Raw genomic sequence first — 18,459 nt, forward strand, 5'->3', positions numbered from 1 at the left:
CAGTTATTGTTCTTCAATGTTAATCCCTTGCTAAGCAGCATGGCTTATGTTAGTTCTAAATAGTGAGAAGAAGAATAATATGCCCAATAATGAGCTAAGACTAGTTGGTAAGAGGGATCTTGTGTAGAACAAAGGATTCACCTAGAGGGTATATTTTGCTTTGAATAAATTGATTACTAAGGAATATTGCCTATTAGAATGATCTATGTACTAACTAGTTTTCTATTAAATGACTGTATACTTGATGGCTACAAGTCTAGAATACTAGTTAATGAAGCTTATTTAGTTGAAATATGGTAACTAGTAATTATGGTTGTTATGTGGCTAATGATGATAATATGTTTGGCATCAGCAATAATTAGTGATATTTATGCCTAAGTTATTATGTGTTATGATTAGTTGTTAAATAAGGATTTGTTTATTAATGGTGCTAGATAACAAAAAGCGTTAGTTAGTAGATAGATAAGTGTTTAAATGATGGTTCGTGGCCTTTCGCTAGATGGTGACTATTGCATCAATGATGATTAGACATGAGAATTTGGTTAAATAGCATCTATGGCTTAGTAGTGAATTTTGACTAGATGTGGATGTTCGCTATTTAGTGAATAATGGCTAGTTATTATCCCGTGAATAAATATTATGTGAAGAATAAATTAGGTTAATATTTAGAGGTTCTATAATGACTAGTAAATTAGTAGCTTAATAATAATAATCGGTTAGTTAATAATAGTGAGTAGATAGAGTATATTAAGGAGATAGATATCTAAATGGTGATATGATTATGGTTATGAGTAATTGGGTAAATGCTACCCAATTGTGGTAATTGATGATGATTATGAATGTTGTCAAATGATAGTAGGCGTTAAATGTGGGAAACCATGGATAAGGAGTAGTTGGTTATATGTCGATATAATTGATGATTTAATCTATTAATGCACTCTCTGGTGAATGCTGTGATTGGTTCTTTATTTTATGATTCTCTTGGGTGTACTCTCCGGTAGTATGGGATGTTATGATAGGTTATTTTACTTCATGCTTCAATTGATGTATGTACACCAACTTTGAATTTACCCGATTGTAATTGTAATAGTGTCGTTTTATGCTTTCGGATCATTTACTTCTTATATATGATGGTACTTTCTCGAATTGATTTTATATAAAATATTATCATTCTAGTTTAGCATTTATTACATACAGTGATAATGCTGATGATTTTAATTTGATTATGTACCTATACTTAGAGTTATTGTCATGCTTTATAACATCTTTATATCATAATTTAGCTCAGTCAGTCGATGATGCCTACTGAATACCCATTATTTTGTCACTCATACTACACTTCACCATGTTTTTGGTGCAGATCCGAGCACTAGTTGTTGTAGATGGGTTAAGATCGTGTAGTGTTGATCTTCTAGATACAGGGTGGCTCTTATAGTTTCTAGTTACCTATTTCCCTCTATCCTTGTTAAGACTTTTATATTTGAGAACAATTTGTTCACTATTTTAGACATTTTGATTGCATTTCCTATCATCATACTTAGATGAACTTGTAGTGATATTACTAGGTCATGGGATTGGCATCCATGTTTTTATTAACTTCTTTCAATTAAATAGTGTTGATTATAATTGGGTTTGTATGTTTAGGCCCATGTTGGTCATTTCTACTAAAGTAACCCATTGCCTTACCTCCGAGTTATGGTGTTGGAAAATCTACTTGTGGGTTTTAGTAGGTGTCATCATGACTCGTAAATCAGGTCGTGCCATACATTAAGGTTGAAGTGTCTCTTTTAGAAATGGTAAAAAGGGCTATATTCATGGTTTGGGAAAGATTAGAAAATCACCTGATCAAGCAATAGAAGATGTGTATTATGTTAATGGCCTCAAGTAAGGTCTATTAAGTGTTTTTCAAATCTGTGACAAAGGTGGTGAGCTAAAGTTCTCAGGCTTAAAGTCTGGAAGAGTAATTCTCAAAGCCAAAAGGTTCACAAATATGTATCTGGCTGATTTAGAGTATGTATCTAATTGGGAATTGACCTGCTTAAGTGTTCAAAGTGAAGATGTTGATCTATAGATAAGAAGGTTGCGATATGTAAGTTCCTCTTTGCTGAACAGATTGATTTCAAATGACCTGGTTCATGGCATGCAAAATCTGAAATTTCCAAACAACAAGGTTTGTAGTGCTTGTGTTAAGGGAAAAAAACTAGGTCTTTCTTTAAGCTAAAGAAGCAAGTTAGTACTTCTATACACCTTGAGATGCTGCACATGGATATATGTTGACCTGGAAAAGTCCAAAGTAGAGGAGGAAAGAAGTATGTGTTTGTCATTGTGGATGACTGCTACAGATTCACCTAGACAATATTCCTAAGAACCAAGGATGAAACCTATGAGCTTGTTGTAACTTTTTCCAAGAAAATTCAAATGAAGCTGAATTATAAAATTATTGATTCAGATCAGATCATGGAACTGAATTTGAGAACTCCCAAGTTGCAGGATTTTGTGCTTAACATGGAACCAGTCATAACCTCTCAGCTTCTAGGACTCCTCAGCAAATTGGAGTTGTTAAAAGAAAGTACAGAACCCTCATAGAGATTACCAAAACCATGTTGATTGATAGTGGGCTTCCAAAGAACTTTTGGGCTAAAGCTATTAATACTGCTTGTTAGGTGATAAAATGTTTTTGATTAAACCTCTCGTACATAAGACCCAATATGAGCTTCTGTTTAATAAAAAGCCTAAGCTTGACTACTTCAGACCTTTTAGGTGAAAGTTATTTATGCTAAACAATGGGAAGAATAGACATGGAATGTTTGACTCTAAAATTAATGAAGCAACATTTATGAGCTACTCCTCAATAAGAAAATCATACAAAGTTTTCAATAAAAGAACTCTGAATGTGGAAGATAGTATTCATGTGGTCTTTGATGAGTCAGGAAAGATTATGAATTTAGCTGATGATAACGATTTTGATATTGAAAAACTCATTCATTTTCAAAGGGACAATATTGCTGAAGATAATGATAAAGGACTAAATGATGCACTTCGGAATAATAAAGATGATGGTGATATAAGATCTCAGTTACATACACTTGTTCAGATTGAAGAATATTAAGAAGGGTCTAGTGAAACTCCTCAGTGACCATCTCAGAAGGTCAAGCTAGAGGCACAAATATTCTCACCCACTTGAGAATCAGACTACACCTTTGGAATCTGGAGTCCAAACAAGAGATCAAGCCACAAATTTCATGGCATTCTTAGAATTCTTGTCCCAAAAAAAGACCAAACATGTGAAACAAACTCTAAAAGATGCTTAATAGATCATTGCAATGTAGGAAGAGCTCAGCAATTTGAAAGATATACAAAAATAGGCAGGATGAGAATCGATCTATCAAAAGAAACAAACCAAAACAATTTATGCAAGGTCATAATAACCTGGACGAAGGAATTGACTATCATGAGACATCTACCCCTATAGCAAGGATAGAGGTTATCAGAATTCTTATTTCATTTGCTGCCTACATAGGGTTCAAACTCTTCCAAATGGATGTGAAAAGTCCATTTTTGAATGAAAATTTGAAGGAAGAAGTCTATGCCAAGCAAACTCTAGTTTTAAAGATGCAAAATGTCCTCATTATGTGCTTAAATTAGACAAAGCCATCTATAGTCTAAAGAAAAAACCAATGGCTTGGTATGAAATACTTTCAAAGTTTCTTATGGAAAATATCTTTAAAATGGGAAAAATTACAATACTCTCTTTTTAAAGTCTAGAGGTAGCAACTTACAAATTGTTCAGATATATGTTGATGACCTAATCTTTGGAGCTACTTATGAATCACTATGTGAAGAGTTAGCAAAGATAATTAGGGAGTGAATTTTAAATGTGCATGATGTATGAATTGAGTTCATTCCTAGGTATGAAGCTCAAGTAAACTTCTCAAGGGGAGATGATTTGTCAAGAGAAGTATATCAGGGATCTACTAAAGAAATACAATATGAAAGATGCCAAGCCAATTTAAACTGTAGTTTAAACCATTTCAAAGATGAATAATGAAGAATCTAGTACCTTAGTTAATGAGACCATGTATAGGGAGATTATTGGATCCTTACTATATCTTACTACAAGTAGGCCAGATTGTATTCATTAAAGGAATGTGTACTAGATTTGAGGCTTGTCCCAAGGTTTCTCATTTTAAAGTTGCAAAAAGGATTTTTTGGGTATTAGAAAGGGACTGGGGACAAGGTCCGGCACTATCCCTACGGGGATAGGTTTGATCTGATAGGATATGTTGATTTTAATTTTCATTGATATTTGTTGGAAAGAAAAAGAACCTTAGAAATGGCTTGTTTTTTAGGTTATTCCTTAATCTCCTGGGTTATAAGAAGAAACATTTAGTTGCTTAATCTACTATTGAAGTTGAGTATGTGGTTGCAGTTTCTTGTTATGCTCAATTATCATTGATCAAAGATCAATTGAAGGACTTTGTGATTGTGTCAGACATCATACCTCTGATGGGTGATAATAAAAGTGCACTTAACAAGGCTAAGAATCTAAAACAATATATGAGGGCCAAGCATATTAATGAAATGAACATTAATATAGGATTAACCCTCGACCTTCATCTTATAGGCAAAATACTCTGCTCTAATGGGAATCACAAAGGATGTACACTAGGTACACTTGGTTCTCCAATACATAAAACGTCATCCACCAAAATTCTACATAGAGTCTAGCATAATCATAAAAAAATCTATGCTCTAACCCATTCACAGACTAAACCCCCAATCCACCAGTTCACCTGAACCCCCGAGCTATACCTCACAACTTTCCGACTCCTGTATTTCCCCAAGTAATCAACATCACCCCTTCCACACACCTTAACCAACCTACTAACCTACCTCTTAATTCTTGTTTTGCTATCCCAGAGCAAATATACTTCCTTCATCAAAATCAACATCTAGGTTCAGAAATAGTATCTACCACTAACCATGCACTACTAACAAACTACCTCATATGGAAAAATACATACATGGTCTACCCTAGAAGGAGAACACCCTAAACTCCTTAATTACACACCGATAACATATACTGTCGTAAAGGAAACCGTCCCCCTGATGCATGAAAATATGGAAGCACCCCACGGAGAAAAATTAATACTGATGAATCCTTTTTCTAAGTGGTCCTTTAGTTTCTCCTTAAGCTCCTTCAACTCAATCGGAACCATTCTATAAAGAATGGATAGAATTTGGACAAGTTTGTTGAACCAAATCAATCCTAAACTCAATCTCCCTATTAGAAGGACACCATGAAGGCCATCAAGAAAGACCTTAAGATACTTATTTACCACCGATACTAAACGCTATATAGTGCCTTCTGAGTCAGAATCTTTAACCCAGACCAAACGATAATAAAAGAGACACCTTTTTCATATATTAGTCTTTCAGTTCAAAGCTATGACATAAACTTTCCTTTAAGAGCTATGGAACCATCCTCCCACTTAATTACCAACTCACTAGGGTGATTAATGACAACCTTATGGATCCGAAAGTCAAATGATGCATAGAACAAGTGCAACCAATCCATCCCTACAATTACATTAAAATATATATATCTAATTTAAAGAAATCCTCCAGCGTCTCCTTACTACCAAAAAATACCACATACCCCCTATACTATTTAGGCAATCATGGAGCCACCGATCGAGCTAGAAATAGAAAAGGGCTTTAAAAAAACCTTGGGTCGAAACAAGCATACACAGTTATAAGTAGGGTCACATAAGAGAGAGAGGAACCCAAGCAAAGTAGACAACACACATCACGGGGAGATAGTTTTCTATGTACTGGTTTAGGCATTAGGAGATGCCTCAAACTCCTAAAGAATAGAGAGGTAATTATGACACTCCCGACCAGTACTAGAACCAGAAGCACCACCCCTCAATGCAAGAGCTAGAGAAGAGAAAATCGGTCTCCTATTTGCCAAAGCGACAATACTTATCAGACACTCCCACTACCTGTGACCCAACTGGCCATAACTAAAAAATTGATTCTTTACTTAGTCCCAACAACTACCCAATCGTAAAAATCTATAAGAAGGGTAGGGTGGTAGGTATTAGGCCCCATTGGCCTGACACTTGGAACCTTGTGCCATACAACTATATACCTCTAAAAGTTTCTATCTCTCGATGTATTTAGGTACTGAGCACTAGACATAGGATGGGAGTTAGGACTTTCTCAAATATTAATCTTGGACCACATACCTTAAATTATTGGCCTATACTTTGTTCAGAAAACTGAGACATCTTGCTTGCCTATTTCTCAACTTTGCCTTATTCTTCCACTTACCAATAGAAACAGACTACCGTGAATGTGTTTTCACTATATAGGTTAATAGATAAATAAAATATTGAAATTTAGTATTGGTAATCTCTCATTGAGGTAACTAAGCATAAGTGCAACCTTCCAGAGTAGATTTAATGGAGACCAATGAAAATCCACGGGGAAAATTAAAATCTACGACCCTTGACCAGGTTTATGCCCCACGAGTTGACAAGATTCATCCATGTCATCCTCAAATGGGATAGGTGAGTTGTTATAAAGTTTAGATTATCGAGTGGGCATGATCTGAAAGGTGAACCAAAGAAGAATTAAGGAAGAGTTTAAGACCTCAGACTTTATAGCCCAAAAGTAGAACAACACAAAATTGAAACATTCCTAAATGCACGTAGACTCCTAATTATAAGTGTGGTGCACAACACACCTATAAGCCAGACTCTACTCGACCCAGCTTTGTGGACACCCCATGACACCAAAAACTAGGCTCTGATACCAACTTGACCGAACATGAACAAAGGCCATGTAGTAATGGGCATTTCAAGTGTAACAAGAACAAAAGACCACCCTCAATACCCAATCCAAACATCCAACATATACCTTGTGTCAGATGTATTCTATAAAAATAACAAGGTAGCAGATTTCAAGAAATGACTCAGGGATAAGTCTATATCCGAGACAAATCCACCCAAGTCAAACCATCCAATAACCAATAAAACAAATACAATGACCTAATATATATATATATATATATCATAAACATTCCATACCTAAGTCCAAAGTTGACCATACCAAGCCTCAAAACCAAACCAAATATTATCTAGTCGGGACATACACCCAACCATAACAAAAACAAAAGTATAAGAGAGGACAATAACATGTAAAGGGATCCATAACATGAAATGGGTACCTTCCAAATTATGAAAGTTCACCACTATAATCCAACACAACCTATCCCCAAATCTATTATGTGAGGATACAACACCTAAAGATAGGTTAGAAGATAAATGCTACCATGTACTCATAAAAAGAATAAAATAATGTCAACCATTAAAACCAAGTAAATAACCATATGCATACATAACCATACAGATAGATACATCTATATAATCCATGTTGAGAAAGAAAACTAGGTTTAGAATGCCTTTAAAACCATTAACCTTGGTATGTGTAAATTAACAGTCCTAGAATATCCCATGGGCTATATGGGTCTAGTGTTACCCAGAATAGACATTGATGTATTTAGTCATTTGAACTAAAGATAGCATAGGAGTAGAGGAATCCTATGTACACTTTGCTCTCCAAGATACATATAAAGAAGTGTAATTCAAAGGATTTCCCTGTATCCCATAAGTATCATATGTAATCACCTAATAAATATCCACTTACATTTCAATTTAAGTTCAAGGTACTCGTCATCAATAAATTTACCCAACTTTGAGTCGAGGTTGAATCCATGAGGAACAATGTGAGTGGCAATCAACTCACTTCAAAATAATAGAGATAAATTAAATCCAAACTAATGTTACAAGAATATAAAAATGGGCGAGATATGTACATACACTAATGTTTCTATTTATGTTTTTCTAGTATAAATTTAGGGCTACGAATAATTAGAGTTTTAACAGGTATGCATAGAACATTGGATTATGCACTACTAAGGGAGTGATATGTGTGTGTTAGCAATAAACATTAATTTAGTAAGTCAAATATGCGTAGATTTGGGTATAGATTTGGATGCTAGTCTTTTAAGAAAACACCAAACTTTTACCCATTGATTCTTTCGAATACCTAATAGGTGTGTTCAATATTTCGTAACCACAACAACAATTTAGGAATCCATATTTCTTGGATGATAACCATGGTATAGTCAACCTTAAATTTACCCTTATGTTTAAGACAGTAAAAATTAAGGACTACACACACAATTATCTATCATTGCTTTGGTCTCTACATCCCTCTTTCAAGGATTATTTGGATTCCTAAACTTTAACTAAAACCTTTATTTTAAAAATTCCTTTGGGTTTTCTAGAGCATGGATTTTTCACTCATCATACCCATATAGGTATTTTAGGCTTTGACCCATCAAATCCAAACAAGTTAGCTTAATAATAATAAAACCCATAAAAATGACCTACTAAATAGAAGAAAATAAATAACAACCCACATAAAATTTAATCCCTATTCGTACATAATATCGAGACGGAGATCTTGCTATAGTTAAGATAAATAAGCAGAGATATACCCATAATCCCCATTGAAACTTAAGTGAATATTACTTAAACCCTGGCACTCTCATAAATCAACAATGGATGTAAGCTTATCTACCACTTAGAAAGTCACTGTGTATTCTTCACAAAAATTATACAATATTTTCTACTATAAAAAAATAGAGTCTATGAATTCAAGAGCTAAACATATAAATTGGGGAAGATGGAATATGATTCATGATGCTAGGGTTTGTCCTTTTGTCAAAATTATGATCAATGATGTGTATTTCTAATTTTACACTTGGGATGATTTCTTCTGCTAACCCATGATCGCACATGTTTGGTTGCGACTGCGGTTATGCAATCACAGGTAACTTCTACAATTGCAGTTGAATGACTTTTGCTTGTCTGTTGCAATCGCGGTCAGCAGATCGCGGCCGTGGTACCTGAGGCCTTTCTACTCTAAGTATCCAACTGTACTTTTCATCCTCCCTTTTGATCATTTTCAGCTCCAATCCACATCTTTCAATCTCCTCAACTCTATGCCTGCAAAGAGTGGATATTAGTGTATTTTATCACCAATATTACTCATTTATTCATTCAAAACAAGGTAATATGCATAAATGTTTAGTGAGAATGAGTGGTAAATTCATAACTCATCAATACTCCCAACTTAAAGCATTTTCTTTCCCTACATAAACACTACCTCTTACTATGAGACACAATTCTCTATGCCCAACTCTATTCCTTAAAGCTCATATGACTTCAACTTTGGTTGTAACCACAAGTGGCTCAATGCATATGGGCTAAGATAATTTTCACTACGCCCCTCATCAGAAGATAAATCATTCATAAATACATAAAAATTTAAAGAGGAACCACAAAACAACAACCAATACTCTATAGGTGGCTTTCTCTGGACGACAACTTAGCTATAATCCATTTTCCTCATTTTTTGAAAGGTGAAAAAATCACCCACCCAACCTTGTTTCACATGCCAATCCTCATAAGAAAGAAAATTCTACACACCAAGTTACCAATAACGCAACAAGGATTTTTAGGTGCAAGAACTCTCTCTCTCACAGAAGAAATCTCTATGAAACAAGTTTCAAACCATAGGCTTGCCCATAATTTCAATCTCTACTACAAACAAAGTACATGGTTGGAGATCTCAGAGGACTTTCTAAGCTTCGGATGTAGGCTTAGGTTAGGGCAGGATATCATTTTTGGAACAACATGGCTATACCCTTCCTTGAAGGTCTACATCAACTTTTTCAATTTTAATTCTTAACTATAGGCCTCTTTTCTTTGTTTTCTCTCTTTTATTATCCCTAATTTTTTCTTTCTTTGATTACCCATTTCTTTCATCTCCTTTTTCATGCAATTATTATGCAATTCATTCCTTTATTGGGTCCTTTCTTTTTCTATTCCTTTATTTTCACATTTAGGAATATTTAGTATTTCACTTTGTGTCCTCAAACTTCGTTCCATCAACCTTTACCACCCCCAACTTAGGCTTTTCTCCACAAGTTATATTTCAAAGTTCAAAAAGGGTTTGGTTCAAAAGAGGGATAAAAACAATGGATCACGGTGTGTAATAAGTTTGCCAAAGAAATGTCCAAAATCTCAAAGCTGGTACTAGAGATTATAAATACACATGGGTTGGTATTTTAGTCTAGAGTAGGTCCCAAAATCACAAAAGAGGCCTAAGATCATTTCTCCAACCACATTCAATCAAAATTAGTTATGAAAGATGAACGGGGTAAGTTCTTGATAACACATGTATACAAGAGATGAATAACCAAATCTCACCATACAGTCATGCAAAATTATCCAAGGGGGATCAAATGCTCCTCATGCAAGAGGTAAAATGGGAGTATCTATTTTTAGTCATACATCAATATTTATGAAGCAATAAAAAGAAAAAAAGTTTTGTTACAACATTGGATGTGTATGAAGCCACAAAAAGAGAAAGTTTTGTTACAATATTGCTCACGTCCATACCCTTTATTTTTTAAAAAATTTGGATGGATGGGATTGTATATTTTGCATTAGCCTCCCCCATAATTTCCTAAACTATGGCTATAATAAAGCCTTAGTCACATTTTGGCCAAAATGGGCAAACTACCCATATAGCTACTCAGATTTTGCCAATGGCATATAAAGTGACCCTAACATTACAAAATGCAATGCCACAGGTACTTAGACTTCCGTTTTATTTTTTTACATTAATTCTACGAGTACTCAAAATTCCCCTGCATCTATGTCTCAAAACCCAAACATGATTATTTACCCTTGAGAAGGTCGCCACTCAATCTATCATAGGGAAATTTAAGTCATGTATCATCAAAATCAAAATAAAAGTAAAATAAAAACTAAAACTAAAAATCACTTAATAATCTATTAAAAGTGGGCACCATTAGAGAGCCTAAAGATGTAGCATCTGATTATTTCCTATCTTAGATCCCGAAAGTTAATTTCTAAAGGTAGTTTGTATCATCTAATTAGGGTTAAAGATTCTAATTCTAAAAGTCCTTGTTTCAATTTATCTTTGTGGTTAATGAACTTCCTAAAGTATTTCTCAATGATATTTTTAGAATTCATCCTGATAGAGAAATAGAGTTGAGGATTGACTTCTATCGGATACCCATCTTATTTCCATTCCTCCTTATAGGATGGCTTCGACTGAATGAAGGAACTAAAGGAGCAGTTAAAAGTTCTTCTCAATAAAGGGTTCATTCGCTCTAGTGTTTCCCCGTGTGTAGCTCCTATACTTTTCGTATGTAAGAAAGGTGGATTTCATTGAAAGTGTATAGATTATCGTTAGTTGAATAAGGTTATAGAGAAAAATAAGTATCCTCTTCCATGTATTAATGATCTATTTGACCATCTTCAGGGTACTAAGTGTTTTTCTAACATTGATCTTTATTCGGCCTATCATCGGTAGAAAATTTGGGAGGTTGATATTCCAAAGAGTACATTCTGAACCTAGTATTGTCATTATGAATTCCTAATTATGTCATTTGGGTTGACTAATGATTCGGTTTCTTTCATGGATCTTATGAATCGAGTGTTCACATAGTTTTGGACTTTTTGTGATAGTTTTCATGGATGATATCTTGGTGTACTATAAGAGTAAGGAGGATCATGTCAATCACCTTAGAATTTCATTGCAGACTCTTAAGGACTAGAGATTGCATGAAAAATTTTCTAAGTGTGAGTTTTGATTAAGTGTTGTGATCTTTCTTGTGAATGTTGTTCTGGTGAGGGGATCAAGTTGTATCCATAGAATTTTGAGGTAGTTAGAAGTGGCCTAGACCCATGCCACCAATCAACATTAGGATCTTGTTGGGATTGGTTAGGTATTATAGGAGGTTTGTGGAGATTTTTTCTTCTACTGATGCTCCGTTGACAACATTAACATGAAGAAGGATTAGTTTTCATGATTTGATACTTTTAAGGTAGTTTTGATAAGTTGAAGGATAAGTTTATTGATGCGCCAGTTTTGACCATACCGATAATGCTTAATTTACACCCATCATTTTGATGCAAGGAGATTGTTGTCAATATAAACCCCAAAAAAAGTAGAAGCTGAATCCACAAGGAGTGTAACTAGTTTTAGATTCATAGGTGTGTTGAGAGTTAACTCGGAGCTAACTAGTAATGCTAACCTAAAACAAAACATCAAATTAAATGGGGGTGGGAGTTTATATTAGAACTATGTTGAACAAGATCACACTATAACATTATATGAGATCAAATAATTAATGTGTAAAACCAATTATGAGAGTTCTTGGGGTTATGCCATCATAGGGGTAATTATGTATTTCTAATCAGGAGTTAGTCCTATTAATAGTTTAAAAGGTTGGGTAGGCTATGTTTAAGGTCTTATTGTTAGCCTTTCAACAAAATGCTAAGTTTTACCCATGGATTCTTTTGAATACCTCATGAATGTGCCAAGTTTATCAAACCAATACCTCAACTTAGCATCTCTAGTTTTTTGGATGATGCTAATGAACATTGCAATTTGACATAACATGCATATTTCTATGGTAATTCTAAGAAAGAAACAAAAAAATATTAGTTTGTTCATGATTATTAATCACCTACATCCCCCTTTAAAGGATGATATGGCATCCAAGAAAAATGGGGTTTTCACCCATAATTATCAATTCAAGCCTAGAGTAATAGAAAAACCCAACATCACTAACTATAAATTTAGAATAAAAATCAATACCCATACAACATTAACAACCTATTCAAACAGAATCCAAAAATAGGAATTCAGCTACTCATGGATTTAAAGAAAAGAGAGTTACCAAAATTTGCATTCAAATCTTCCATTGAAAAATAAAATCAGATTAAACACAAACTTCAATGAGAAACCTCAACAAAAATCTCTCTTGGAATTAAGCATAATATTATTATCTCTTTTTTTCTAGAACACAAAAATTACATATACTCTAATTGTGAAAGGATTTTGGCCATTTAGGATTTTGGGAACCAGCTTCATGAATTTTCACTTTTGCCCATAAGGCTATCCCATTACATCACGATCTTCCTATCTTGATCGCATTCACAACTCCTGCAATCACGATAGTCACTTTCCAATAGTCACGACCCTTAGGCTGTGATCACATCGCTTTGTTAAATAAGACCAGTTTTTATTGGTTTCAATTAAGGTGAGGGTCTTTTGGTCTTTATAACCCTAGAATGACTTTTAAACGTAAATAAACCGCATTCCATTTATATTTAATAAATTAAATCATTTACTTTCTCTCTCAAACTCAAAACCCATGAACATTTAACGGTTTTAAAAGGGATTCACCATCTAAGATATGAACTCTAAATTTTTTTCAATTTTCTGTGTATTTCAGACATGTATCTCATTCCTAACTTTAATTTTTCATTTTGGCATTTAATTAATCATTATTTATTTGTTTTGAATGATATGTTTTAAATTGGGTTGAGGGGTTTTGACTAGTATTACTTGAATTACTTTTCCTCTGTTTTAAATTGAAGATTTATGCCTTACTTTAGGGTTTTTAGACTGAATGGGTGCATTATTTTGGGAATTGGAATGGGGAAGATGGGTTTCCCTAAATTAATCAATTTTTATCTTCGTAATGACATTAACCCCAAACCACTTTGTAATTTTGGTTTTAGAATATGGATAATTTCATAATTCAACTTTTTTGAGAACCTATTGTATTGCATTAATGGATAGTTTGTTAAAACTAATTTAAAAGGCCCTTTGTGGCCATGGATTGTATTTTAATATCGAACTTATGAGTTTAATGGTTACATTGATTAGTTTAGCATGATTATATGAGATTGCAAGCATAATTGGTGTGATGATGGCAAGTGGAAAGTACTGTATTAAATGACTCTTGGATTAATGGTTTAGTTTATATGAAAATTGTTTTAATTTGGGATTGAAGGGGAATGTGTAGCTCACCATGAAGATGTAGTCCTGAGGGTTCTCACACTGGAAACTACGTTTGCCAGTGTGGGGGTCTTTTTGACGATGTGCATAAGGATTGAGTCGAAGCCATCCTATAAGGAGCGACATGTGACTATAAGGATTGAAGATCTTGTTCATGATGTTTTGAAATTCTGAGGGAGTGTTTTTAAGACCGAAAGGTAAAACATTCCATTCATAATGCCCAAAAGGGACATTGAAGGCCGTCTTGTATTTATGCTTTTCAGCTATTTGAATCTGCCAGAATCCTGACTTCATATCAAACTTACTATAAAGGTTGGCTTTGAAAGTTCTTTTCAAGAGATCCCTTTTGTTAACGATTTGATTCCTGATCCATTTTAGGACCGCATTCAAAGGTATATAATTTATTACGAGCCTAGGAGTTCCTCGCTCATTTTCAGCACTATTATTGACGTAGAAGGCAGAGCAACTCCAAGGAGAACTCGAGGTTCTGATGATACCATTTTTCAGCAAATGGTTAATTTCGTCCTTGCAGATTTCCATCATCTCCTGGTTTATTTGGATGGGTCTGGCCTTAGTAGGGATGGCCTGTTCGTCGAAACCAGTAATGTAAGGAAGTTCTACTAAATGTCTTTTTCTTTCCCAAAAGGCATTAGGAAATTCTGAACAAATTTCTTCCTTAAAAGTCTTTTGGAGATTGATAATTTTGTTTACCATCTCCGGGGATTTTAAAAGTTGTTCGATTTTCTTTATTTCAATTTCTTGTTTATGAAAACCAATATGTGAAGAAAGTCTGTTGATTTTAAAAGTAGTCCTTTCTTTGATAAGGGTGCCTTCTTCTTAAGAGAGGGGCCGTAATAAAGGGAAGAATAGATTTTGATTTAAAATCGTTGTGCGAATTCCATCAAAATCACTAGTGTAAGGACGAATTTTATTAATAAAAGGTATTTCTAGAATGATATCTTTCGTGATACCTTCAGTGATGACGAAATCATTAACAAGACAAATGCCATTGTTACAGATATGGGCATTGGAAAGCTTGTAATTGATTTGCATCTTTTCTCCTGTGGCAGAGTAGAGACGAAAGGTGCTTTTGTGTAGATATTTAGTGGGTATAAGTCCCTTGATGATACAATTTCTATCGGCGCCTGTATCAAAGAGGGCGACTCTGTCAAGAACGAAGTCTTTGTGTATTACAATTTTTACGGCGATATGTTCGCTGTAAGCTTTAATAGTTGTGATGGCAGCATCGGAGGTAGAGGAAGAATCGAAGCCTGGGAAGGAGTTGGGTTCCTTAAGATGATCATTTGAAATATGATCACTGATTACTAGGGAATCCTTGGGAGATTCTGTTGAGGAGACATTCTTTAAGACTTGTTCGATAAGAATGTTGAGTTCTACTCGATCAAGTTTGATTTTTAAGTCTCTGGTTTCTGCTTTGAGGGTGGAAATTTCACCTTTAAGATTAGCTATAGATGGTTCGACAGGTTTGTCGAATCGAGACATAACCTGTTTCATGCTAAAAGGTTGAGCGATGGATTTGTGAGGCTTCTCTTCATGAGAGAGCATCATCCTTTTGAGTTCTAGAAGGTATTTATTTCTAGTCTCCTCATCATGGATGTGCTCTATGATGTCAAACAAGATTTCTTTGGGATTTCCAGAAATAACATTAACGGTCTTTTTTGTACAAGTACAAAAGGTGCCGTTACAGATGCAATCTTGGCTAGATTAGGATTGATCGGACTCATAGGCGGCGTTGATGAATTCCTCGTCGCTATAGTTGTCACTAGAGGAGCTGAGAGAGTCGGAAGAATCTGATGAGTCTTCCATTATAGAGAATAATTTCTCTTTGGTTTCTTTAGAGAGACCTAATTGGTTGATCTTATTTTTCTTACCAGACTTACAATCCTTAGCTCTATGGCCCAATTTACCACAAGTCCAGTAGGCCTCTTTATTTTTAGCGAATTTTTTCCTAGCTTTCCTACTGGTTTTATAGGATTCCCTTTTAAAAGACTCTTTTCTAGGTTTGGATTTTTTATGAGACTTAAAGGATTTTCTCCTATGTTTCTTATTGGAAGGAGATGATAGATTTGTGAAACCAAAATCTTGGCAGAAGGTTCCTAGCCCATATTTGGAAGTGTTGTCCTTCTTAAGTTGTTTCTTAAGCTTAAGGTCGGTGCAGAGGTCTAATCCTACTGTGGTGATGAAGCTTATTATATCCCCATAAGTTAAAATTCCGTAGGGGATTTTCCCTTCAAATCAATCTTTGATTTTGGTCCTAATCTTATCTGCGAACAGAGGAGGAAGACCACTAATGAAACGTTCTTTCTAGAAGTCATTCTTGCAGTCAGGTCTAATCATGATTTTGACCAAGAAGGTGTCTTTATACCATCTAAAGTCAGCTAAATCATTGCAGGTGAGATTCTTAAGGATTTCTAAACTCCTATATTGAAATAATTTGGGTTCACCTATAAAATGCCTAGCTATATGATATAGGAGGGTAGCACAGGTGTCTTCTTTTACGACCTGCTCAAGTTTTTCTTGCCCATTTTCACTTTTGACAACGACCGTTTCCATAGCCGTGGCCTTATATATAAGGCTTTTAATGTCATCTGTGAAATAGTTGTCCCACCAGTGTTTTATCATACCAGTGAAACCTGCTACGATCATTGTGGCTGTCTCTTTGTCAGAAGCCCCTCTAATTTTGTAAGTTGTGATGGCGACACCCATTTCATAGAGTTTGTTATAGATTTGGTGTTCAGCCAAACCGTCAATATTCCATTCAATTATTCCTCTACCATCACTGTTAGAAGTGGAGATGTAAGGGTTTTCTTCAAACTGGACGTCTGGAGGAGAGGGTCGTTTGTAATAGTTTTTCTTAGTAGAAAAATATTCATGGGTGAGTTTGGAAAGGGAGTCCTTTTAGCTGCTGGTCTCGCCTTTCTCAGAAATTTTGAATTTAGAAAGTTTCTCATTGATTTGCTCTAAGATTTTTCCCAAAACCTTAAAGTCATTTCTCTTTTTGGAATTCAGGGATTTTAAATATAGGATTGGTAATAAGATTAGGGCCTAGAATGCTTTTCTCAGGAGTAGGTGAGTTGAACGGAAGCATCGAGCTCTTATTATCTCCTATTTGCTGGGAGATAGTATGAAGGACCTGATTAGTATAGTTGTTTTGTTCAACTATCCTATCTAGGTCTCTGTTGATGGGAGCTGATAGGGGTCTATCATGCTTCTTCTTAAAGGGTGAAGCATTGAGGATCTCATTAGAATGAGGAATTTTTATCCCTTCAAGGGGAGGAGTAATGGATTCAATTACCTTGTTACTCTGCGTATACCATTTATTAATAATCACGTGAAGGGATTCATTTTGGTTTTCCATTCTCCCAGTAAATTCAAACCATCTGAAGAATTCGATGTCACATCGAAGTCTTTTTATATCAGCTATCCATAGCCGACCAAATTCCTTTTGTTGTTCTGTAGAATAGGTACTGATGTACCATTTTCTTTTTATAGCGTCTTTTGGGAGGTATCAGCGAACCACAAGAGCTTTGAGGTCTGGAGTATACTCATCATTGGATTTGATGACCTCTAGTCCTGGGTCCGTTCTAATTTTTTGACGAGGTATGGTGGGGGGGGGGGAGGTTCCATATCCGAGGCAGTAGGGCTACCTGGATCATAGAGATTCTCGGGTTCTAGGGACTCTTGGACCCGAGTATGTTGTTGGTAATAAACTTTGGGAACAGGACCAGAGAAGTCAACTCCTTTAACTTTCCCTTTGTCCGTATCATTTTCCTTACTTCCCTCAGGGTTTTTTGAGGTAGAAGCTCTGTCTAAGGCAGATCTTCGGAATGAAGAACTTCTAGAGGCTTCAAAACCTAGGAATTTGAGATTAATGGATATATCAGGGTGCTGAATAACCCGTTTGATCTGAGATTTTTCCGGATAGGTAGGGAGAGGTTGAGTGATAACATCAAAGTGCCACTCATTGTTATGCATGATATCATTGTAGAGAAGAGCTTTAGGAACAAAGATATTCCTTCTGTCTTTTTTTGCCTCCATGAGGGTAGTAACACCCCTAGTGCTCGTGATTCTAGCTTTGGGAGCTAGGATTGTACCCATAAGCTGATAATATACTCGGTATATTATTGCTATTTCTCTAGTATTATCCTTACTGTTCATGTTTTTTGTCTTAACATTAAGTGTTAAAACATCCATGATGTTAGGGCCATGAATATCTACTGAGAAATTAGGGTAGCAATTAAAGTATACCGGGCCATCGGCTAGGTTACTTTGAATTACTCCTAAGAGAGAATAGTCAAAGTTCAATAGACGGGCATCTCTTAGGATAGCACAGACTGGGATATCAAGACCCTGCCTAAAAAGTGGCTTAATAGCCACTTGAACAAGACCAACATGAAGATAATTAAACTGATTTTTAAATCGATTTATGTCAAGTTCATTAAGTAATTGGATAATTTC

The sequence above is a fragment of the Capsicum annuum genome, chromosome 4 (genome assembly GCF_002878395.1).
Source record: "Capsicum annuum cultivar UCD-10X-F1 chromosome 4, UCD10Xv1.1, whole genome shotgun sequence".
NCBI classification, from domain to species: domain Eukaryota; kingdom Viridiplantae; phylum Streptophyta; class Magnoliopsida; order Solanales; family Solanaceae; genus Capsicum; species Capsicum annuum.